Source organism: Lepus europaeus, unplaced genomic scaffold (assembly GCF_033115175.1).
Source record: "Lepus europaeus isolate LE1 unplaced genomic scaffold, mLepTim1.pri SCAFFOLD_66, whole genome shotgun sequence".
NCBI classification, from domain to species: domain Eukaryota; kingdom Metazoa; phylum Chordata; class Mammalia; order Lagomorpha; family Leporidae; genus Lepus; species Lepus europaeus.
In genome coordinates this window covers 41,372-68,126 of record NW_026909534.1, presented here as the reverse complement: position 1 = coordinate 68,126, position 26,755 = coordinate 41,372, and positions in this window count along the sequence as shown.

Below are 26,755 nucleotides of genomic sequence, written 5' to 3'. Positions count from 1 at the left end.
TTAAACATAAACTTGTTAGCATGGGCTACCACTCACTAATGCTGATCCAAGTGTTGCCACTGGTGTTTTTGCAAGCTGCCATCCATAGGGGTAAACACTGACTGTGCTTCCCTATTTCATGAAGTGACCATTAAGGTAATTGATTGAAAATTAAGAAAATTGTTTGGAATCTATAAACATATCTTAAGTCCTAGTTTGCTTTTCTCCCTGCAGGTCTTCAGCCATCACTACTATTTAAGGAATTACTGAGTTTTGACACCACACATGGAATTATATATACAATGAGATTACATATCCAATTTCCTAGGCATAGAAATAGCATTTTATTTCAAATAAGCTGAGGCAAATGACTAAATATTTACATCCACTGTTTCTGTCATATATGCCACTACCCAGAATTTGTCATCATGATAGGGCATTAATATGATTTTAGATGACATGATGCTGTGAGACAAAGGTGGCATGTAGATCACTCTATATCTTTGAAATTAATGGACTTACAAGGTATTGGCAACTTATTCTGTAGAAGGCATATATTCAAGAAATAAGAATGAATGAAGTAGTATCATTGCTTATCATGACTCCTACTTGGCATTTTGGTTGTTATGGGCACCAAGATTTTAGTTTCTGTGCCCTAAATGTTGTCATTCTCAAAGCAGGAATGCTTTTACAGGGAAGAATATAAGAATTTAATGAATTTGAATGTGTGGCTGCTGCCAAGTCACTTTGAGCTACCTATTGTCTCAAAAGACCTGATGCCAAGAAAGCTTTTGCTTCTGGAAACATTCAAAGATTCTGAGCATGTAATGGGTGGGGAAAATTTTTCCTATCATGGGTTTTTTGGATATTTATAATAGCATCACAGGCCAAACAATTTTATTAGCTGAAAAATTAGCTTGCTATAGATTTATTGAATTGTGAGGCCTTTCTGTGGTTGCCTAGGTAGGACACATCAAGTGATTTCATGGGAATCATATGGTCTGTGGGCCATATATTCTGATAGGAAAGGTATTGCTACCAAAATGTATGTTTAGTATATGCATGCACATTAGAATGACTTCTGCTTTTCCAAAGTCCAGTTGTTGGGTATGTGCACTAATACAACAGTCACTTTCTTAGCAGCCCACAAAGCTTAGTGTTGTGAGTTTTAACCATCTTAATGACCACTGTAGACTGTAACATAATAGATTAATTTGTACAAATTAAAATTTTATTGTGTTGATGGAATAAAGCAAGAATTGGCAAATTTTTTTCTATAAGGAGTCAAATATTGTCAGGTTTGTGGGTCATAGGATTTCTGTTATGACTTATCAAACTTTTTTTAGTGTACAACCAAGTGTACACAAAGTAAAAATGAGAAGCATGGTAGAAATGATCTCAACTGACATTTGGTCTCTATGAATAGATTCACTGTAATACTATAAAGATAACTATGCATAGATAATACCATAGAATTTCAAGAAGCTATCATTTTGTTTGGATTTACATTGTAATTTAAATTCTTGTTATAAACATGAGTTCTTTCTATACATCTAAAATTGGTAATTTAAATTACTTAGTGCCCATTTACTGAACAATACATATTTGTTATATTCAGTGACAATCACTGGAAATACCATCTTAAATGATTCAAAAATATATTTCTAAATGATTCCCAGAGCTTATGCTACCATAAATATGGTAGTCATAATTTCAAAGATCTCTGGGGACTGGTGCTGTGGCATAGAATGCTAAGCCTTCACCTGTAGCACTGGCATCCCATATGGACACAGGTTCACATCCTTTCTGTTCCTTTTCTGATCCAGCTGTCTGTGTGTGGCCTAGGAAAGTGAAAGATGGTCCAAGTGCTTGGGCCCTTGCACCCATGTGGGAGACCCAGAACAAGATTCGGGCTCCTGGCTTTGAACCACTCAGTTATGGCTGTTGTGAATATTTAGGGATTCTAGCTTGTGAAGCCGGCTCACTAGGAATGCATTAATGAGTAAGGATAAAACAACTTGAGTTCAGTTCAAACATTGTAAGTTTCAATTACCTCAAATATAAGAAGACCTCAAAGAGTTCATGAGAAAAAAATGAAAATTTTTTTTTGTGTGTACAGGAAATTCAAAATTTCTGCTCATTTCTTCAAAATACAGACTTTTAAACTTCTGTTGGCTGAGTGACTCTCAGGCATCACATTAAAAAGAAGCATCTGAATATAAGGTTGGATAATACATGCACTTTGGGAAGTCTTTGATGTACAGAGTTGAATCCATAGGACCAAATGCCTAAGAATTGAATAGGATCTGCATTCCATCATTGAGGAAATCCCAAAGTTAATATTTTTTGAGGAAAATATTACCTTGAGAAAGAGACCCAGAAAGAACAACCAAAGAATCGAGTCAAGAAGCTAAAGAGGGAGGGAGCACAGTGACATAACAGGTAAAGCCATCATCTGCATTGCAAGCATCCCATATGGGCATTGGTTCAAGGCCAGGCTGCTCCATGTCTGAACTAGCTCTCTGTTATGGCCTGGGAAAACAGTGGAATATGGCCCAAGTTCTTGGGCCCCTGCACCCATATGGGAGACTCTGAGGAATCTCCTGTCTTGTGGCTTTGGACTGACCCAGCTCTGGCTTTTCCGGTCATTTAGGGAGTGAACAAATGGATAGAAGACTTTATCTCTCTCTCTCTCTCTCTCCTCTCTCTCTCTCTCTCTCTGCTTCTGCCTCTCCCTCTCTGTAACTCAGCCTTTCAAATAAATTAATTAATTAATTAATTAATCTTTTAAAAGAAGCTAAAGAAAAAAAGAGCTTCATAAAGAATCAAGTGTTTAAGAGTGACTTATATGATTGAGAATTCAAGTAAGGTGAGGATGAGGAATGTCCACTACATACCATATGTTAACAGTGATTATAATAATTATTTCACGTGAAAAACAGAACATTTCTCAGAAAGAATTTGATTTATGTCTGTGGCTATGACAAATAATGGGGACAATTAGAACAGTAAAGTTAGTTAAATCAAAAAGAGAGGGAAGAAATAAACCTGTGTGTAGTAAGAATCTCTTAAGTAGAAAATTATGTGCTTATATGCTTATTTTGAGTTTTCTAACAATATTTTCAGAAATATTTGTTTATTTGAAAGGCAGAGTTACAGAGAGGCAGAGGCAGAGAGAAAGACATACAGAAAGAGAGAGAGAGAGAGAGAGAGAGAGAGAGAGAGAGAGAGAGAGAGAAAGGTCTTCCATCAGCTTGTTCACTCTCTAAATGGCTGCAGTGGCCAAAACTGGGCCAATCTGAAGCTAGGGTCCATGAGCTAGTTCTGATCTCCCACCTAGGTGCAGGGGCCCAAGGACTTGGGCCATCTTCTACTGCTTTGCCAGGCTTTAGCATAGAGCTGGATCAGAGATAAAATGTAATGAGTTGAGAAAATAATCCCTGGAAACTAAGGAAAGAGATGAAATATAAGTAGTTCATAGCATAATTTTTCATATATATTATGAAAAGTGAAAATAGTTGAAGACAGTAATATTGTGGTATTTATCTAAAAATAGTATATCAGAAATAGTACATTTTATGTTTTTCTTCTTACTATTTATTGAATTCTTAATAATGTAAATTTACTCTTAGCAGTATTAAATGGAAAGTAGATCATCATAATAATGAAAATAAAGAATAAGAAAGGGAGGAAGAAAGAGGGTATAAAAATGAGGAGGAGGGAGATTAGGGTGAGAAATATTAATATGCTCCTTTGTCTGTATATATAAGGTACATGAAATTTTTTTCACTTTAAAATTTTTAAATATAAAAAATAAAAAGGAATAATATATTTTAAAAGGGGCTATTTCAAATATAACTTGGGACTGAAAAATCTTTGTTACTAGAAGAAATATAATTTAAACATTTAAAAATTGTACAATTTACAACTATGTGATGACATGATGGATGAGATGAAGCCCTATTTTTCTCTATTGTGCTCTGTTTGCATAGAAAACATTTTTAGAGCTAAGAACAGAGAATGAATCTTGGCTTCTTTGAATTGAAGTCAACAAATACTGATGGGATTATGTGAGGAGTAATTTTTTTCCTACTGGCTATGATTAACTATGTCCTTAGTTACTGAGAGAAGCTGAAAATATGAATGCCAACAAGTGTCTATGCTCTTTAATTATTTTTCAAATTAAAGAGACTGAACATGTATTTGAACCCCAAAACTAAACTACTAGAAGTAGTTTATATTCCTTCAAGCTCAGAAGAATTATTCTATTTAGTTCTCCATATAATATTCATTATAAAAATGCCATAATACAATGACATAAAAAATCCCAAGGCAGTTTTGCATATATAGGACATTCTTCATGATAATTATTATGAAAAAAATACAAGGTACCTGCTATTACAATGAGTTTTTTTTTGTAGCTCTCAGATACTGGAATATTCCTTGAGAATCAGTGACTCAGCTCATCCTGGCTCTGGCTGGTGGCTACATCTCATGCTCAGACTCCCTCTGCTTCTAGGAGGGAGCTATGATGCACACTTCACACACTCGTGTGGGACATGCTCTAGACTGTTTTAAAAACAATGACCCTGAAACTTTGGTCTTTAAGATCCTTTTTATCCCAGGGCCAGTGTTGGGGCATAGCAGGTAAAGCCAATGCCTGCAATACCAACATCCATTATGGCTGTTGTTTGAGTCTCAGCTGCTCCATTTCCCATCCAGTTCTCTGCTATCATGGAGAAAACAGCAAAAGATGGCCCAAGTGTTTGGGCCCCTGCACCTGCATGGGAAACCCAGAAGATGTTCCTGGTTCCTGGCTTCAGATCTGCCCAGATCTCTGTTGTGACCATTTGTTTAGTGAACCAGTGGATGGAAAATTTCTCTCTCCCTCTGTCTCTGTCTCTCTATAACTATGTCAAATAAATAAATAAATAAATATGTGTAAAAAGATACTTTTATCCTATAAATAACTATTGCAGATACCAATGAGTTTGTTTAAGTGAGTTATTTTATTTATATTTTGTTAATATTAGAACTGAAAAAGTTAAAAACAAACATTTCAGTAGCCATAGAAAAATTACCATTAAACAATAGAGTTAGTGGTGTTAAGAAGTCATATCTGTGAAAAACCCCACTGGGCATTTTTAAGAGAGTTACAGTAAACATGCAAATAACATTTAGCATGGACATAACTTGAAGGATTCTGAGATCACAATGTTGGGTAATAATTTTGAACCCTATATATAAGGTTTGTGGATACCAGATAATAAAGAGATTTTAATTATGGAATGATTTTTAAATTTTCACTTCTATCTCATGGCTTTTATTCACTTATCCTTAAAAATCTGACATAATTTTGCTCATAAAGGAAAAATTTTGTTATATATCTGTTTTCTGTCTCATTGCCTTATTTTCTATTAGAAGCTAGCATGGATCTAGAATTATCCTCTTATTACATGGGGACAATTGTTTCATTAAGGTCATGATTATTCATATAAATTTTTAATGATTGTCTCATGCTTAAAAAGTCTGTTATGGGGACCAGCACTGTGGCATAGCAGGTAAAGCTGTCATCTGCCATGTCAGCATCTCATATAGGCTCCTGTTCAAGACTTGGCTGCTCCACTTCCGAGTGAACACTTTGCTATGGCCTCAAAAGCAATAGAAATTGGCCCAGGCTTTGGGCCCCTGCACCCATGTGAGAGACCTGAGAAAAGCTCCTGGCTCCATGTTTCAGTCTGTCCAGCTTCAGCCATTGTGGCAATTTGGGGAGTGAACCAGTGTATGGAAGATCTCTCTCTGCCTCTGCCTCTCTGTAACTCCACCTTTCAGCTAAATAAATAATTTTTAAAGTATATTATGAAGATATTGGTTTATTAAAGAAAAGTCATCTCATTTGATACATTTTAAAGTTCTATATTCATTAAAAGTATTCAAGCTCATGTCTAAAACATAGACACTATCTTGAAGCATACCTAAATGTAAAGCAGATACAAACTTTATTATTTAAAAACTATGTATTCATTAAGAATTTTAATTCTTATGAAACAAAGCTGTCATTTAAAAATGAATTATGCAGTACAAATTCCTGAGCCAATCAAAGCAATACCAAAAAATGAAAATGCACAGGAGAGATGTTAGTTTAACTTACCTTGGTGAATGATAAATATAAGATATGTAATATACAATAAGCCATTTATCAGTAGTGTGGGAAGAAAGGGATGATGTGGGACTACTTTTCAGATGAAAGGGTATATATAATTGACTCAGATTTATATTATTATAAAATATAAATTATGTATATTTATAAATATATTTATAGTTATATATAATTTATAAGTCTAATTTATAAATATATATAATTTATAAAATATAAATTATTATAATAATTGAAAACTATTATTGTAGCACTTTTAGTTTATGATCCAGACAGTATGACCTTCTATATTAAGACTTGTCTGGGGCCGGCGCTGTGGAATAGCAGGTAAAGCTGTCACCTGCAGTGCCAGCACCCCATATGGGTGCCAGTTGGATACCCAGCTGCTCCACTTCCAATCCAGCTCTCTGCTATGGACTGGGAAAGCAGTAGAAGCTGGCCCAGGTCCTTGGGTAACTGCAACTGAGTGGGAATCCCCAGAATATCCTGGCTCCTGGCTTCGAATCAGTACAGCTCCAGCCATTGTAACCATCTGAGGTGTGAACCAGTAGATGGAATACCTCTCTCTCTCTCTCTCTCTCTCTCTGCCACTCCTTCTTTCTCTGTTTAATTCTTCCAAATAAATAAATAAATCTTTAAAAAAGACTTGTCTAAGATATGGTAATTTGAAAGTCTATACATATCCATTTGTATACCAAAGGAATGACCAAAAATCAGTCAACATCCACAAAATTTGGAAAGATGAGCTTGATATATTGAGAAATTTGAACATTACAGTTGTGGGTTTATTAGAAAATTCTACTAGAAAACTAAGAGAACAAGAAAAGATTACAGAGGATTGAGAATACAAATATAGAGTACCTCTACATGACTTCTTAATATGATAGTTCTGGGCTTTTCTTTTTTTTCATTTATTAAACTTTTATTTAATGAATATAAATTTCCAAAGTACAGCTTATGGGTTACAATGCCTTCCCCCCTCCCATAACTTCCCTCCCACCCACAACCCTCCCCTTTCCCACTCCCTCTCCCCTTCCAATCACATCAAGATTCATTTTCACTTGTCTTTATACACAGAAGATCAGTTTAGTATATATTAGGTAACGATTTCAACAGTTTGCCCCCATATAGCAACACAAAGTGAAAAAAATACTGTTGGAGTACTAGTTATAGCATTAAATAAGAGTGTACAGCACATTAAAGACAGAGATCCTACATAATATTTTTTAAAAAAATTAATTAATTTTCTATGCCATTTCCAATTTAACACCAGGGTTTTTTTTTCATTTCCAATTATCTTTATATACAGAAGATCAATGCAGTATATAATTAGTAAAGATCTCATCAGTTTGTACACACACAGAGACACAAAGTGTAAAAATACTGTTTCAGTACTAGTTATAGCATCACTGCACATTAGACAACACATTAAGGACAGATCCCACATGGGATGTAAGTACACAGTGACTCCTGTTGCTGACTTAACAATTTGACACTCCTGTTCATGGCGTCAGTAATCTCCCTAGGCTCTAGTCGTCAGTTGCCAGGACTATGGAAGCCTTTAGAGTTTCTTGACTTTGACCAAATGGTGGAGTTAGAAATGTGCCAGCGGATTCCAATACAATCCCATCAAGGTGGCATGTACCAATGCCATCTCACTAGTCCAAGTGATCAATTTCAGTTCACAATTGATGGCTCTGAAAGGTCGAAGAGTCAAAGGGATCACACAAACAAGACAAGTGTCTGCTAATACTAACTGATAGAATCAAAAAGGGAGAGAAGGATCCAGCATGGGAAGCGGGAGACACAGCAGACTCATAGAATGGCAGATGTCCTAAACAATACTCTGGCCTCAGAATCAGCCCTTAAGGCATTCGGATCTGGCTGAAGAGCCCATGAGAGTATTGTAGGCATGGAAAGCCAAGATACCATGGAAAAGAAAAAAAAAAAGAAGAAGACCTAAATGAAAGATCTCTGTGAGTGAGATCCCAGTGGAAAGAACGGGGCCATCAAAGAAGGAGGTACCTTTCTCTGAAGGGAGGAGAGAACTTCCATTTTGACTATGACCCTATCGGAATAAGTTCTGGGCTTTTCAAAAATCGTGCTGTGGTAAAATTACTCCAGTTTATTTCCCTTATGTTACCTGTATTCTTCTAACAAAACTATATGTAAATAACAAAGAGAAATCAGGAAAATGTTAGTTTAATTCATGCTTATATTAACATTAATTTGATGACACATAAGATTATGTTTCAAATTCTGACTGCATAAGAAAACTGGGTAGAAATTTAACAATTACAACATAAACACAATGTGGAATGCTTTTACTCTATTTTTATAGATTGGATTTTACAAGAACTAATTTGAACAATATGCAATGGTATTTTTTTTTTTGACAGGCCGAGTGGATAGTGAGAGAGAGAGACAGAGAGAAAGGTCTTCCTTTGCTGTTGGTCCACCCTCCAATGGCTGGCGCGGCTGGCGCAACCGGCACACTGCGCTGATCTGAAGGCAGGAGCCAGGTGCTTCTCCTGGTCTACCGTGGGGTACAGGGCCCAAGCATTTGGGCCATCCTCCACTGCACTCCTGGGCCATAGCAGAGAGCTGGCCTGGAAGAGGGGCAACCGGGACAGAATCCGGTGCCCCGACTGGGACTAGAACCCGGTGTGTCGGCACCGCAAAGCAGAGGATTAGCCTATTGAGCCACAGCACCGGCCTATGCAATGGTATTTTTTTTACTTTTATTTAATGAATATAAATTTCCAAAGTACAGCTTATGGATTACAATGGCTTCCCCACCCCATAACTTACCTCCCACCTTTTCTGCTCCCTCTCCCCTTCCATTCACATAAAGATTCATTTTCAATTCTCTTTATATACAGAAGATCAGTTTAGTATATATTAAGTAAAGATTTCAACAGTTTGCCATCACATATATGCAATGGTATTTTAAAAGCTAACTTTAATGACAATATTGAATTATGTTTTTCCTAGCATTAATGAGTATGACTCTCCTATTAATGGGTCTGAGAACTCTCATATAATATCTAACATGCTGTATCTACACAGTCTTTCACTGTATTTCAGTGAATAATATTCATAAGAAATAGTAGAAATACAGAGTAATGTATCATTTCATAATAATATAAAATTTGATGTTTTAGTTCTAGGTTTCTCTTATCTGGGAGATCCAAAAAGCAGGACATTTAAAACTGAAGGAGAAGGACATTTCAAATGAAATACCTAAACAAATTTTCTCAAATTTTCACAGGAAGGTGTGAAAAGGGAAAAAAAAAGTAAATACAAGCAACTTAAACAGCTCATTTAAGTTTTGACAATGGGGAGATTTATAATACAATGATCAGATGTTAGTCTTCCAATGACTCAAATTTGTTCATCTTTCTCTTTTTTTAGATTCTTATATTCTTACAATTTATTTGGAAGGCCTAGTTATAGAGAAATATATAAGAGACATTTCACTGCAACTCTGGCTCCATGTGCATTTTCAGTCCTTTCCTGTCTACCCACTACTTTGCCATTACTGATCTGTTTATTATTACCCTTCTCAGCATCTATATTTTATTTTGTCCATATATAAACTAATATTCTACTTAACATTATACAAATTTTAAAATTAAAGAACAAAATGAAAATGTGTACCTTTTACAAGTGTGAGATAAATTAATTGAAACTAAAATTTAAGAATTTGCTTTTTTGAGTTAAACTTATTTGACTGCTAATAATAAAAATAAATTTTTCCAGTTAGTAAACTTAAGAAAAACCACCGAAGTGAATTGTGAGTACTCATTATTTATGATATGGTGAAATAAAGTATTTTAAAGTGAAGAAACTATTCTTTTCTGTTCTAAATCTTTTATTATTTTAGTAATAAGGTAATAAAATAATGTGTCTACATTAGGAAAATGGAAAATGCAAATAAGTAGAAAAAATAAGGCATTCATAACCCCACCACTAAGAAACTCTCTATTTCAATCCTTCATAAACATTCTTATTTCTGTACCTTCCTCTATGAATGTAATTGCCTGTATTATAGATTGTCTCTTCTTTTCTAGATTCAAAATATGATAATGAGATTTGAATAAGAGAATAATGTAGCAGTGGTAAGAGCATCAGGTTAAACATATAAAGACAAAGGTATGTCAGAAAAATGCTACTTCAAAAATTTTCTAAGCAATATACCAGCATTAAGGCCATATCAGAACAAAAAAACAAATGACTTCTTCAGTTAATATGCCTAGACTGAGTTTAATCATATCAGTGTAACAATTAAAGTTGGACATGGATCAAGAAGACATTATGACTACATTCATTTGAATACAAAGATTAAGGAAGAACATGCTGATAGTGTTGTTATAGGCCCATAATCCCTTGTCCATGCTGTTTAAATCTAAAAGACCCTGAGAGTGTGGGCCTTTGGCACAGTGGTTAACACGTCACTTGGGAACCCACATCTCCTTTGTGGAATTTCTGAGCTCAAGTCCTGCCTTCAGTTTCAGCTTCCTTCTAACATGCTATATCTGATGGCTTAAGTGTTTGGCTCTTGCCTACTATACATGAGACTCAGATTGAGTTCCTAGTTCCTTGCTTCAGCTTATCCCAGCCCATTTCCATCTGCCAAGCAGCCAGAGAGTAAAGTAGAAGATAAAAGATCTCTGTAGATCTCTCTCTCTCTCTCTCTCTCTCTCTCTCTCTCTCTCTCTCTCTCTCATAAAATGAAAACAAATAAACATTTAAAGCCCTGAAAATCTGGTTTGTCAAATAACTTTTAGTGATTAAATTCCACCCCAAATGACCTGACCTGAGCCTCCATGTGATTCATAAAGCTACAAATCTGATGTTATAATCAAATGTGATATAACTGAAACCATTTTAAAGTCAACAATTATTATGAAATAAAAAGTAATTTTATAAATGACAAAGCTATCATTGTTATGTCTTAATTAATTGTGATTGATTAAGACAATTGATTGACAATAGATTTTGACAGTTTTTTTAGACAGTTAAGCCCTAGAAAAATAAAATGCAATCTCTGCTGTGCTAGGCTCTCTCATACTAATGTCAGAGAGCAGATGATTGGCCCATTCTCACAAGGTGTGTGGATTGTTCCTTGTGTTTCTTTTCTGGAAATACCATAGAGTAAGGTTTTATCCCATTTCTCTTCCCATCTTTCCTTTCTGGTAGTTTGGAATTGGTCAACAGGAGTCCTATTCATGTAGTCCTTTTGACCCCATTCCATGTGAATATTTAGGCTTTGCTGCAAAAGGTCAATGTGCTTGGCTATGGAAAATTAACTATGTTTCCACTTGGGGAGAGACATAATATTTACTACCTTTCTAAAACTGAAACAATCTGAATACCAGAATCACTGTCTTAAGAATTTCAGAGAAGAGATTATAGGATGATACTATCTTCAAAATAAAGAGAAAATATGATGTTTCAGATGTATCATTTGAGTAGATAGAAAACAGTATTCTCAAAAGGATATGTTTAGCAACCCACTGAGATTGGCCAACAACCAATCAAGGGGATTTTCTGACTAGTAGTTCACAAGTATCCAAGATATTTCACTATCAGATCAAGCTATAAAGTATATTCTCCACTCTAAATTTTCACTGAGAGTTTATTGGTTAAAAAAAGACTTGCCAAGGTAAACTGTTCATAACTTGTAATTGATTACTCATGGAAGCAACAAGTCTGGCCATTAAAAGAAGTGTGGTGAACAGTGTAATAAAATAGAAACATAAGTGATGTGAATATGAATGCTAGTCCTTTTCCATGCATGATTGAGCCTCTCCCCAAAAGTGTAGCTGAGTGTATCTATTTATCACCAAACTGAGAAAGATGGGATGAACTTCTCACAGTTCTCTCACTGTAATACAGTTTGGAGGAAAGCTTAGCACTTAAGCCTATGAATAAAAATCTGGGTTTGTGTACCAGCTTTGCTTCTCTGTTGTATGCAAATGAATCTCCCTGGATGTTAGTAACTTCATTTGAAAGATAAAAAAAGCTGAGATTAGCTCCTTTCTGAGATTTCTTCCTGCTGTAGCATTCAATTATATGCCATTATCAATGTCATACATTAATTTGAACACAATAGAGAACATGATGTGAGGGCCATATTACTTCTGAGAACTTAATCATGGACTCCAGATGTTTGAGCCTAAGAATGTTTTACATTACATTTTTTTTTTAATTTTTGACAGGCAGAGTAGACAGTGAGAGAGACAGAGAGAAAGGTCTTCCTTTTTGCCGTTGGTTCACCCTCCAATGGCCGCTGCGGTAGGTGCGCTGCGGCCGGCGCACCACGCTGTTCGGATGGCAGGAGCCAGGTGCTTCTCCTGGTCTCCCATGGGGTGCAGGGCCCAAGCACTTGGGCCATCCTCCACTGCACTCCCTGGCCACAGCAGAGAGCTGGCCTGGAAGAGGGGCAACCGGGACAGGATCGGTGCCCCGACTGGGACTAGAACCCAGTGTACCAGCGCCGCAAGGCGGAGGATTAGCCTACTGAGCCACGGCGCCGGCCTACATTACATTTTGAGCTAAGTTTTGAGAGTGTGAACATTTTGTTAAGACAGTAACTTAGAGTACACATATTTCCATAGCTGACTTTACAGAAAGGTACATGAAATCTGTTCTTGTTTAACAAGGTAGCTTCTAAGCTACAGGAATCAGCCCTGGAAAAATAAAATGCAATCTCTGCTGTGCTAGGCTCTCTCATACTAATGTCAGAGAGCAGATGATTGGCCCATTCTCACAAGGTGTGTGGATTGTTCCTTATGTTTCTTTTCTGGAAATACCATAGAGTAAGTTTTTTTTTTTTTTTTTTTGACAGGCAGCGTGGACAGTGAGAGAGAGACAGAGAGGAAGGTCTTCCTTTTTGCCGTTGGTTCACCCTCCAATGGCCGCCGCGGTAGCGCGCTGCGGCCGGCGCACCGCGCTGATCCGATGGCAGGAGCCAGGTGCTTCTCCTGGTCTCCCATGGGGTGCAGGGCCCAAGCACTTGGGCCATCCTCCACTGCACTCCCTAACCACAGCAGAGAGCTGGCCTGGAAGAGGGGCAACCGGGACAGGATCGGTGCCCCGACCGGGACTAGAACCTGGTGTGCCGGCGCCACAAGGCGGAGGATTAGCCTATTGAGCCGCGGCGCCGGCCAGAGTAAGGTTTTATCCCATTTCTCTTCTCACCTTTCCATTCTGGTAGTTTGAAATTGGTCACAGGAGCCGTATTCACACCAGGGAATTGGCAAATACTAAAAGTCATGGCTTGATTTATTATTTTGTTGATTGTCTTAGAGTAATGAAGTGATATTAATCATGCAAATAAAACTTTAAAACTGAAAAATGTGTTGTGCTGTAGCCATTGCATGTTGAATTGCTTCTTGAGGCCATGGTTTGTCAATATTTGCATGCTATTTCATGATTCAATCACAAGATTACTGTGTCCTTGACAGATGAAGTTAAACTATGTAACTCAACTTACTCCTGTTTCAGTCAGTAACATAGACAAATGTTAACATTCATGCCACAAGTACACTCATTTCTAAATGACATAAAGAGTGTCTTTACTTAGTTGGGTAATTATCAGCCAATTATCCATAGTCTTTAAGGATAGTGACTCCCAAGCTTTAGTGTGCTTAGGATTCATCCACAGAAATTGTCCAGTTAGCAGATTTCAGAACCTCATCCCAAGCATTCTGAGTGTTACTAGCATAAAGTCCAGAAATACACTTGCTAGTCAGTTTGAACCTTATAACTCCGGTAATCTTGGGCTGCAGTGTCTGGGAATGCAGAGACATGTTGCCTACTTACTTTGGGAGTTCACATAGACACACTCCTTCCTAGAATACCCTCAGATATACACTAGGATATCTTGTTTTAGCATAACTTTAAGTTAAAAAAACTTATTTGGGAGACAAAAGAGATAGTATTTCTTATATTTCAAGTTGATGTTCATTCTTTGAAAAGATTTGCAATAAGTGTCCATTAAAAGACCCAGAAACCCATCAACGTCTTCAAAATTGGATGTTATTTTAAATATCATTTACATTCAAGTTTTCTGGAGCATTGCTGTTGTTATGTTCCTTAAAGTTCACACTCATATATAAATTGCCCAAAAAAGTAACATTAATCCCATGGTAACATTAAAATACTGAGGTTTATCATATCACAATGGTAGTTTATCAATTCTGATCTAATATTACATCACCATGGTTTTTATGACATCACAATTGATTATGGGACAAAAATGGTAGCTTAGGACATCACAGTGCTTTATAGCATCACAATAGATTTTGATTTCACAATGATTCCTCTGATATTGTTGATTATAACATAATAATAGTTCATGCCATCACAATAGCAGTTTATAACATCATAATGATGACTTATGATATTGCAATTGAATACTACATCACAATGGTAGATTTGTAATGCCACAATGTCTTTTATGGCTTAAAAATTCAATCAATAATAACAACACAATACCTGGTTTGTGAAATCACATTTTCTCTTTATCACAGTAGAAATCACAATATTGGTGTATGTCATCACAGTGATTTTATAACATCAAAATTGATTATGACACAACACCTGATTATAAAATCACAATGGTGATTTATGGAATCAAAATTGTGACATCACAGTGTTAGGTTTATGATGTCACAGTGGTATTTATGGCATAATGCTTGATTATGACATAACAATGGTTGGTTTGTGATATGACAATTGTTGTTTTATTGCATCACAATATTGGTTTATGAAAAAACAATATTTTCATTACATAAATTATCATGAAATAATATGGTAGATTTATGACATAACAATGATCATTTGACATACCCCAATTGATTATGCCATCACAGGGATGTTTATAATACCACAATTGATTATGACATAACAATGGTTGCTTCCTGGAAACACAATGATATGTTATATCATCACATTATTGTTTTATAGCATCACAATATATTTCATGACAACACAATTGGTTGTAACATGATAATGGTGGTTTATGGCATAACAATTGGTACAACATCACAATAGTTTATATGGCATAAGAATTGCTTATGATATCACAATGACAGTTTATGGTACCACAAACTGATTATGACTTTATCTGTATGACATCCCATTGGTTATTTTTTATTAATTAATTATGACATCACAATGATAGGTATATGATATAACAATGGTGGGTTATCAACCCTAGTTAATTGAGAAATTACAAAGATTTTTATGAAATCATAATTAATTAAGACATAACAATGATAGCTTTATGTCATTTATAAAATTACTTTTTATTTCATAATAATTGTTGACTTTAAAATGGCTTGTTATATCATATTTGATTATAGCATCATATTGGTAGCTTTATGAATCACATGGAGGCTTATGATATAAAAGTATTGATTCATCATTTTTGAATTGATGATGACACCACAATGAAATTTCATGTCCATACAGTGGTCATTTTTGGAATCATGAATACACATATATTTTCATCATGAATATACAATGTTTGGTCTATGGCATCACAATTATATATTTATGGCAGCACAATATCAGTGCAAGGCATCAAAAAGATTTTCATAATATCAGAATTGATTATGACATCAGTATTATGGCTTACATCACATTTTATTATGCCAAAACAATAATGGTTTATGATATAGTAATTGACTACGACATCATAATTTTAGGTTTATAACATCACAATGCTTTTTATGAATTTGCAATTAAATATGAAATAATAATTATTAATTTATGGGTTTAAAATGAATTATGATACAATTGTAATTTATTAAGTCCCAATTATTTCAATGACTTCACAATTGATCATAATACAACAATGACGGTTTATGATGTCACAGTGGTCATTATGACATCCCCAAGGTCATTTATGACATCACAATTGATCATAATATAACAATGAAAGATTTGTGACACCAATATGATTGGTTTATGTCATCATGAGTATTTTATGATATCACATTTTATTATGACATAAAAATGGTAAGTTTTTTGCAGTACATTGTTTTTATGACATCATAAACTGATCTTTTTTATATATTGTTTTTGTATAATGTTTGTATGATATCACTGTTGATTATAGCATCTCACTGGTAGCCTATAACATCTCAATCTATTATGATGCCACATTTGAATTGTGATGTCAGAAAGGTTTTTATGACTTGACAATAGATTATGACATCAGTTATTGGTTTATGATCTGACAATAATGGTTTGTTAACTCTTGGTTTATAATGATATCACCAGGGTTTTGACAATGTCCCAATTGATTATATCGTAACAACAGTAATTTTGTAAAATCACAATGATTTTACATGTCACAACTATATATTTACAATTCACAATTATTCTTATCATTTTACAACATTAAAATTGACTACAATATGATAATATTGGTTACTGACATGAAAATTTAATATGACATCAGAATGCTCATGACAGCACAATATTGGTTTTTGATATAATAATTTTTTGACATCATTATTGATTTTCATATTGCTTGGAGGTTCATAACTTCACAATCAATTATAATGCCACAATGGTAAGTTTTGATGCCCCAGTTCAATGTTTTCACAACTTATTATGAGAACACAATGGTAGTTTTATAGCATCATAATGATCATCATGACACAACAATAGTTGCTCATGATCATGATTCAATATTACATCACAATGGTAGATTTATGACACCACAATGGATTTTACAAATTCTCTGTTGATTATGACATCACAATAGCAGACATTGTCACAGTTTTTGGCATCATAATAGTGCCTTATGGCATCACAATTGATTGTGACTTCATAATGTCATGGTTATAATGTCACAGTGTTGTTTATGATTTCACAATTGATTATGGCATCACAATGAGAGTTTAATGATATAAGAATTGTGGTTTATCACATCCCCAGATAAGATATCACAAGGAGTTTTCAACCTAATAATTTATTAATAAATAAGAATGGTAGCTTTATTTATGTCATACTATTGTTTTATGAAATTACAGTGGGATTAATAACATCACATCAGAATATAATATAATAATTGTGTTTTATGAAATCATAATTTATTATGACATCCAAATCTATTACAACTGGTAGGTTAATGATACACTAATGGTTTTGATGACTTCACAATTAATTTTAAAGTTATCATGATTTTTTTATCACAATAGATTTTTACTTCACCATGGTTTTTATAGCATCACAATTATGACATTACAGTGTCAGACTTATTATTTCATAATGGTTATTTGTTGCATTCCAAAAAGTTATGGCATGAAAAGGATCCTTACATTATAAATTATTGTAACATAACAATGGTAGCTTTATGATATCACAATGGATTTTATGACCTCATTATATACTTCGAGATAACAATTATTGTTAAGATGTCACAATTCATCTTTTTTATTTTTTTCTTTTTTAACAGGCAGAGTGGATAGTGAGAGGGAGACAGAGAGAAAGGTCTTCCGTTGCCGTTGGTTCACCCTCCAATGGCCACCGCAGCCAACACACTGTGACCGGCGCACTGTGCTGATCCAAAGGCAGGAGCCAGGTGGTTCTCTTGGTTTCCCATGGGGTGCAGGGCCCAAGCACTTGGACCATCCTCCACTGCACTCCCTGGCCATAGCAGAAAGCTGGCCTGGAAGAGGGGCAATCAGGACAGAATCTGGTGTCCCAACTGGGACTAGAACCCAGTGTGCTGGCGCCGCAAGGCAGACGATTAGCCTAGTGAGCTGCGGCGCCAGACAAGATGTCACAATTCATTTTAAAATCATAGTGGTGGCATGGGGCCTGTGCCATGGCCCACTTGATTAATCCTCTGCCTGTGGTGCCAGGATCCCATATGGGCACCAGTTCTAGTCCCGGTTGCTCCTCTTCCAGTCCAGCTCTCTGCTGTGGCTTGGGAGAGCAGTGGAGGATGGCCCAAGTGCTTGGGCCCTTGCACCCACATGGGAGACCAGGAAGAAGCACCTGGCTGCTGGCTTTGGATCAGTGCAGAGCCGGCTGTAGCGGCCACTTGGGGAGTGAACCAACAGAAGGAAGACCTTTCTCTCTGTCTCTCTCTGTCACTGTTTATAAATCTACCTGTCAAATAAATTTAAAAAAAAAAAGAAAAAAAATCATAATGGTCGCTTATGAGATGACAACTGATTATGATATAACTATGGTGGCTTTATGACATCAAAATAGTTTTATGGTATCACAATTAACTATGGAATTACAATAGTGATTCATGAAATTATAAGTTATGATATAACAAATTTAATGAGTCCATGATTGAGTGACATCAATTTACATATATGATATCACATTGGTCAATTATTGGTTTATGTCACCACAATTATTGTTATGACATCAAAATTGATTGTGATGTTACAATTGGAGCTTTGTGATATCACAATTGCTTTTATGTCATAATGTTTATGAAATCACAATGGATTTTGTGCTAACATAATTATAAAACCCTATTTGTGGCTTATGACATCAGAATTGATTATGACATCACAATGAGGGATTTATGGTGTAATAGTTGACTTATAACTTCACAATTGGTTATGACAATAAAATGGTTGGTTATCACATCTGAGTTAATTTTGACATCACAAATGTTTGTCAATATATCACAATTGATTATAACATTGAAATCACAGCCTATGATGCCACCATGTTTTTTGCATTATAACAATTTATTTTTTACCTCAATCATTTTCATGAAATCACAATTCATAATAACATCATAATGGCTGCTTTATTACATCATAATGGAAGTCTATGACATAACAGTTGATTGTAATTTTAGAGTTGTTGGTTATGTTGTCATAATAATTGTATAACTTTGTAGTCCATTATGACAGCACAATAGTTTATGACATTGTTTTAGTGCTTTAAGGCCTTATAATATCTGTATGGCATCAGAATTGATTATTACATCATAATGCTCGTTTATAAATTCATAATTTTGACAAACAATGATAGTTTATGATATTATAATTGAATATGATGTTCAATGCCAAGTTTATGAACTTGTAATGGCTTTATGAACTCACAATTCTATGAATTTATAATAGTGTGTTTCTGATGTCACAGTGATTTGGGTGACTTCACTGTAAATATGAAATCACAATTGTGGATTTAAATCACAATCACACTTAATCACATCCCAATTGATTATGATATCACAAATGGTTTTGTATCACAATTGACTAAGAAAAAAGATATCTTATGACAAAATAATGCTTTATGACAGCATAATATGTTTTTAAATTACTGTAGTTGTTGATACCACAATTACAACATCAATATATCAACAACAACAATATAGATTTATGACAACACAATTATTGGTTTATGACATCATAGTATATTTTCAAAGCACAGTTGCTTTTGACATCACAATTATTGGTTTATGACATAACAATAGTACATTAATTACATCACAATATGGGTATATGATGTCACAGTGACTTTCAAGGGATCACAAATTGATTATAAATTCATAATGATGGTTTATGACATTCAACTGATTATGACATCACAATGGTGGTTTATGTATCACAATTGATTAAGTCACATTAGACTTAAGATTTTGTTTGTGATGTCATAAGAGTAGGCTTATGACATCACAATGGTTGGTTTATGGTGTAACAATAACAGTTTATGAAATCACAATGGATTTTTATGATATTACAATTGAGTATATCACAATGGTGGTTTATGAAATCAAAATTACTTTGTAATGTTATATTTATGATATCACAGGTTTTAATATATTTTTAAATTGATTATTACATCAGAAATATAGGTTTTTGATACAATTGTGTTTTTTATTATCCCAGTTGATTATGACATCACAAGTGTTTACAATGTCACAATTGGTTATGACATGAAAAAGATAGATTTATAAGAACACAATGGTTTTTTAAAATAATCAAAATATTGGTTTATGACATCATAATGGATTTATGATATCACAATTGATCACATCATAATATATGTCTATAACATAACAATTGATTATGAGATGTCCTGTGCTTCTTTTTTTAATCCTTCCTGTAGCTGGCTGAGCTTGGCTCATCTGGGCACTCAATAGTAGATTTGATGTTTGCAAACTTGTTCTTGGAGATCATACTGGCAGCTTGAAATTGGCCTTGGGTGGGGATATTTACACCAAAGTAATGGTCCGTTGTTGTATCCCAGTGGCTTTTCTCCACCTATGGAACAGATTTTATCAGCATGATACAGCACTAATCTTTGGTCTTGTTTCTCACAAAGGCCTATATTTTCCTATCCACAGAGAATATTTAATTTTCTATTTCTGTTTGTTAGTCAAAAGCTAGTTTAAACTTCAATTTCTAGACGGGGAATAGAGTATTCATTTCTGCCTGTCTCACAGGTTCAGAGCCTGTGCAGATTAAACATTATCTGCCAAATCAACAACAGGAGTCACTGTGCACTTACTCCCCATGTAGGATCTTTGTCCTTAATGTGTTGTACTATGTGAATTAAACTAGTATCAATAAACTTTTCAACACTTCTCTTTATGCCCCAACTAGGATCCTTTACCATGATATTCAGTTGAAACAATGAATTCTCCAAGTACAATGACCAGGAGATGGAGGAAACACTGGTTTCATTGTAAGAAGTGTTTCCCCTTCTGATTTTAGAAAGCCATATTTCCTTCCAAGTATGTCTTTCTCTTTGAGGCTGAAGTTTAAACCCAGAACAGAACCCATTCAATGCCTGCAGAGACCACGGAAGTACTGAACACAAGTACCAGTTTACAGCTTTGTCACCCAAACAGAAATAAAACAAAAGGGAGCAAGATATTTGATTTTGTCAATTCATATATAGCTTGCCAGCAAAATAGGACAAATGGAGGTGAATTTACAGACCTCCTTCTTATTGTTTTTTCTGTGGCCCATATATTTGGTACAGTGTATTGTCTTCATTTGTGGAATGAAAAGTTTTGTAAATATCAGTTAAATCCATTTGATTCATAGTGTAAATTAATTCCGTTGCATCATTGTTGAGATTCTCTCTATTTGATCTGTCCATTTCTGAAGGAAGGGTGTTGAAGTTCTCCACTGCTACTGTATTAGAGTATATGGCTCCTTTTAGACCCAATAACATTTGTTTAAATAGCCAAGTGCCCTGAAATCAGGTGCACATACATTTATTTTAGTCACATCTTACCATTGAGTTGATCCTGTAGTCATTACAAAGTGTCTTTCTTTATCTCTTTCAACAGTATTTGTGTTAAAGTCTATTTTGACTGATATTAATATGACTACAGCTGCTCTTATTTGTTTTGTTATCATGGAATATATTTTTTCAAACATTTCACTTTCCATCTGTTTGCTAGTGAGATGTTTTTCTTTTATGCAGCAAATAGATGGAATAGATTGTTTTTAATCCATTCAGCCAACACTGTAGAGACTGGATTGTCAAGGTGATTAACATTCAAGGTTACTGCTGATAAGTAACAACTTTGTCCTGACATTTTCCATATATATTCCTATTATTTGGATTTTTTTCAACTTTTATTTAATAAATATAAATTTCCAAATTACAACTTTTGAATTATAGTGGCTTTCCCCCCATAACTTCCCTCCCACCTGAAACCATCCCATCTCCCTTCCCTCTCCCATCCCATTCTTCATCATGATTCAAATTCAAATTAGTATATATTACATAAATTTCAACAGACTGCACCCACAAAGACACACAAAGTATAGAGTACTGTTTGAGTATTAGTTTTACCATTAATTGGCATAATGCAACACATTAAGGACAGAGTCCTACATGGAGAGCAGGTGCACAGTGAATCCCATTGTTGATTTAACAATTGAAACTCTTATTTATGATGTCAGTAATCACCTGAGGCTCTTGTGATGAGTGGCCAAAGCTATGGGAGCCTCTTGAGTTCACCAACTCTGATCTTATTTAAACAAGGCCATATTCAAAGTAGAAGTTCTCTCCGGTACTGCCTTCTTTGATGGTCCATTCTTTCTGCTGGGATCTCACTCACAGTGATCTTTCATGTAGGTCATTTTTTTGCCACAGTGTCTTGGCTTTCCATGCCTACAAAACTCTCATGGGCTTTTTAGCCAGATCTGAATGCCTTAAGGGCTGACTCTGAGGCCAGAGTGCTGTTTAGGGCATATGCCATTCTGTGTATCCTGCTTCCCATGTAGGATTATTATCTCCTTTTTAATTCTATCAATTATTATTTGCAGACATTGATCTTATTTATGTAATCCCTTTGACACTTAATCCTAACTTTTTGATCAATTATGAACTTAAATAAGATGGCATTGGTACATGTCACCTTTATAGGATTGAATTGGAATCCCCTGGCACATTTCTAACTCTACCATTAAGGGTAAGTCCAAGTGAGCATGTGACAAACTGTACATCTCTTCCCTCTCTTATTCACACTCCTATATTTAACAGGGATCACTTTTCAGTTAAATTTAAATGACTAAGAATAACTGTGTGTTAATTAAACAGTTCAAACAATTGTATTAAGTACAACAAAAATACTAAAAGGAATAAAATAGTCAGTTGGTCCTCGAACAGTCTGGACAAGGGCTGATCAAGACATTGCTTCTCATAGTATCCATTTTACTTCTACATGTTTCCTTTTTGGTGCTCAGTTAGTTGTTGCCAATCAGGGAGAACATATGATATTTGCCCTTTGGGACTGGCTTATTTCACTCAGCATGATGTTTTCCAGATTCCTCCATTTTGTTGCAAATGATCGGATTTCATTATTTTTACCACTGTGTAGCATTCTATAGTGTACATATCCCATAATTTCTTCATCCAATCTTTTGTTGATGGCCATCACCCCCACCCCCACCACCATCATAATCGTCATCATCAGAATCGTTTTAGGCAAGACTGCCAGGGGATAGATGGCCTAGGAAAATGTTGGAGGTATTCACCACTGTGGAGGTCTTGCCACTGCCTAGGGCAGGACAAGGTTTATGGTATCGCACAGGCAGATAGAACCTCATTGGTTCCCAGTGCATGCGCCAGAGCCACAGCATGATCCCCTGACTGTGAGCTGAGAACAGACACTCTATCACTACCATGGTGAGAGAGCCCACAGCAACTCAAAGACTGCTACAAAGTGATTATCTGCACTCTCAAAGACCTCCTTCAGACACAAAAGACTTGAGAGCTCTTCAAGTGAAAGGAAACCAAGAGAAAACCCCCAAAGTGGTCTTGGACTAGATCCTGAACCAGTGTGCATGTGTGCATGAGTGTGCATGTGTGTGTGAGTGTGCATGTGTGTATGTGTGTGCAAGAGAAAGAGCAATAGTGAGGCAATTTGTGAAATTAAATACATTCTGTCCATTCAGTGGTACAATTGCATCATTACTAATTTTGTGACTTTTAGAAGTTAACATGGCTATGTACAATGTAGGTCTCATTTTTAGGGAATACACAGGGAAGGATTTGGAAGCAAGAAGGCATGAGGTTTTCAATTTACCATCAGAGGATGTAAGAGAGAGAGAAAGAAATATAGAGCAGATGGCATACAGCATTAATATTTGGGGAATCTGGGTGGAGAGGATATTGGAATTTTTTATCCCATTTTTGCAAACTTTGCATAACTTTGAAATTATTCCAAAATAAATAATAGCGGTAAAGAGGAAAAAGAAAGTACCTCTCTCTCTCTCTCTCTCTCTCTCTCTCTCTCTCTCTCTCTCTCTCTCTCCACATACATATATGTGTCCGAAGAAAATTTAGCAAAAGTTATAATAGTGTTTATATCTGCATGGTGGGATTACATATTTATTGAAACATCTCACTTAAAACTAATCTTCTCTATGCTTTTATGATTTACACATAATCAACTGTGAGCATACATCGCTCTTTATAACACCCACTTATTTAAAATCTAGAGGATGCCACCAGGGTCTCTGGTGCTGGCTATCTGTCACAAGGCGGTTTCCATGGCCAGTTGTCCTGTCGCTGTCACTGTCTGGCTCATGCATGGATACACCCCTTGGGCTGCACCAGCAACTGTGGCAGTACCAAAATAGATCTGAATGGGATCATGATGGTAGGACAGCTGTAGTCTCAAGTGAGTTGGTGTGTCACATGATTGTCCCCAAGGCACTGGCTATGCTGCATGACAGAAGGAATTCTAGAAGTGTCAGCATACTCCTTGGTGCAGAAGTACTCTTACCACTTTCTCAGAGTTCCATGGTGACTAATATGGAGAAGTGAATCTGTGTTGTTCCAACATCCTTTGGGATTTTTTAAAAACAAAAGTATTGCTTATGCAGATGTATGAAATATGTCTTCTTAATCTAGGGTACCTTGGAAAAATACTCTTCTCCCTTTAGTAATAGTTTTTTTTAATAAAAAAGATTTATTTATTTTATTTGAAAGGCAGAGTTACAGAGAGAGGAAGAGACAGAGTTTTCCATCCACTGGTTCACTCCTCAAATGGTCGCAAAGTAGGGGTTGGACCAAGCCAAGGCCAAGAGCCAGAAGCTCCATTCAGATCTCCCACATGAGTGGCAGGAGCTCAGGCACTTGGACCATCATCCACTGCCTCCCAGACTCATTAGCAGGGAGCTGGATCAGAAGTGTAGCAACCAGGACTCAAACTGATGTCCATATGGGATGCTGGTGTCTCAGGTGGTGGCTTAACCCTCTGTGCCACAACACCAGCCACAAGTTATAGTTTCTTAGAATAAGTTTTGAAACAGCACACCTCGCTGTGTTAAGCAGAAATAACAGAGGGCCGATAAATATTAGTGTGATGAGCAGGCAACTGAAATACAAGAATCAAAAAGGCCTAATGACTGGTGAGAGTAGAAAATGCTGCAGTTCAGGCTTTAAAGTTTAGCTTATGGGGTCTGGCCTGGTGCAGCGGGGTTAGCCGCTGCTGTGCATATGGGTATCCCACATGACAGCACCAGTTCAAGTCCGAGCTGTTCCACTTCTGATCCAGCTCCCGGGAATGTGCCTGGAAATGCAATGGATGATGGCCTAAGTAAGTACTTAAGCCCCTGCCACCCACATGGGAGATGCAGGTGGAGTTCCGGGCTACTGGTTTGCCTTGCCCAGCCCTGGTCATTGTGGCCATCTGAGAGTGAACCATTGGGTGAAGATTCTCTCTCTCTCTCTCTCTCTCTCTCTCTCTCTCTCTCTTTCTGTGTGTGTGTGTGTGCGTGTGACTTTGTCTTTCAAATAAATAAATAAGCAAATCTTTAAAAGATAGACTTTGGCTTGTGCAGTTGGTCTGATGGTGTCACTGACCAGCTGATTGCCCAACTTTCCAATGACTGCTGATTTTATGAGGGGTCTGTGGATCCCTGGGTTTCCTGTGGCCTCAGGCAGGAGAGTGCCCAGCGGGTTGGGAACTCGGAGAGTAGCTTGTTCTCCAACTTCCTCCAAACTTCCAGATAGGGCTTTGGAACTTGATGTCAGCAGATGTCCTGAGTTCTGTGTCCATCAAAACCAAGACCTATGATGAAGCTCTTCACATCACAAAGCTGGCCCTTTTCTGATTTGTGGTCTCAGAAAATCACTCGTAGCATTGCTCTAGATTTCTGACTCCCCTTCTGTCACCACGAAAGATCTCTCCATGAATTATTCTTAAAGGCTGCTGCCATTGAAACATGGAGAAAATTGCTTAACTCCTCTTTAGATGAAAGAGACACTGAGTTTCTATTAACATAATTTCTGCTGAGCTCAGTTTAAGACACACTCGTGTGTTAAATAACATAATTTTGGAGAAAACCCCACTGATTTCCTGATAATTGCAAAATATTGATGGAAACAGAATACACACCTTTACAAGTAAATCTTGGATTTTTTTATTTACTTCCCAAATATTGAAAAGGGAATGCATGATAATAAAAATATATTATTCTGGATCAAAATCTGATGTTGTGTTTAGCTTCCTTCCAGAAAATAACTTTAGTTATGTAATATTTATTAATACTGTATTATTTACTAATAATCATTTAATTATCCAATGTAAATAATATAATGTGAAATAATTCAATATAAATTAAACAAAGATGGGTAAATTGTCTTAGGATGCAAATGTGTCTCTGTTATTAGCATCTCCATACCTTCTGTATTAATAATTTCATTGCTTTTGGGTAACAGTGATAGCTAACACATACAGCTATTTAAGGTGACTTTAGCATATTAATTCACCTAATCATTAGAATCATCTTATGAAGCAGGCTCTGATGTGCCCTTTTCCCAGATGATGAGACAGACACTGAGAGTTAACTCCCCACGTTACACAGCTAAGAAGTGGCAGAACAGATTCACACACACCTGGAATTCTGAACTCAGAGCCCATATTTTAGTGATTTCTTGCATTTTGCTGTGCCTGAATTACCTTAAGAGGCAAATTCCAAGACCAACTTTCCCTTCTGCCTTTCATCATAATTTATGGTTGTTCTCCTCCCAGTGGTGTGTTAACATGTAACTGCAGCCCTCCAAAAGCTGACTTGCAGAATTTGCCAGTTACCGTGGTGTAAATATTCCTCCCATGGCCAATTTCACGTCATCCACTTGATGTCA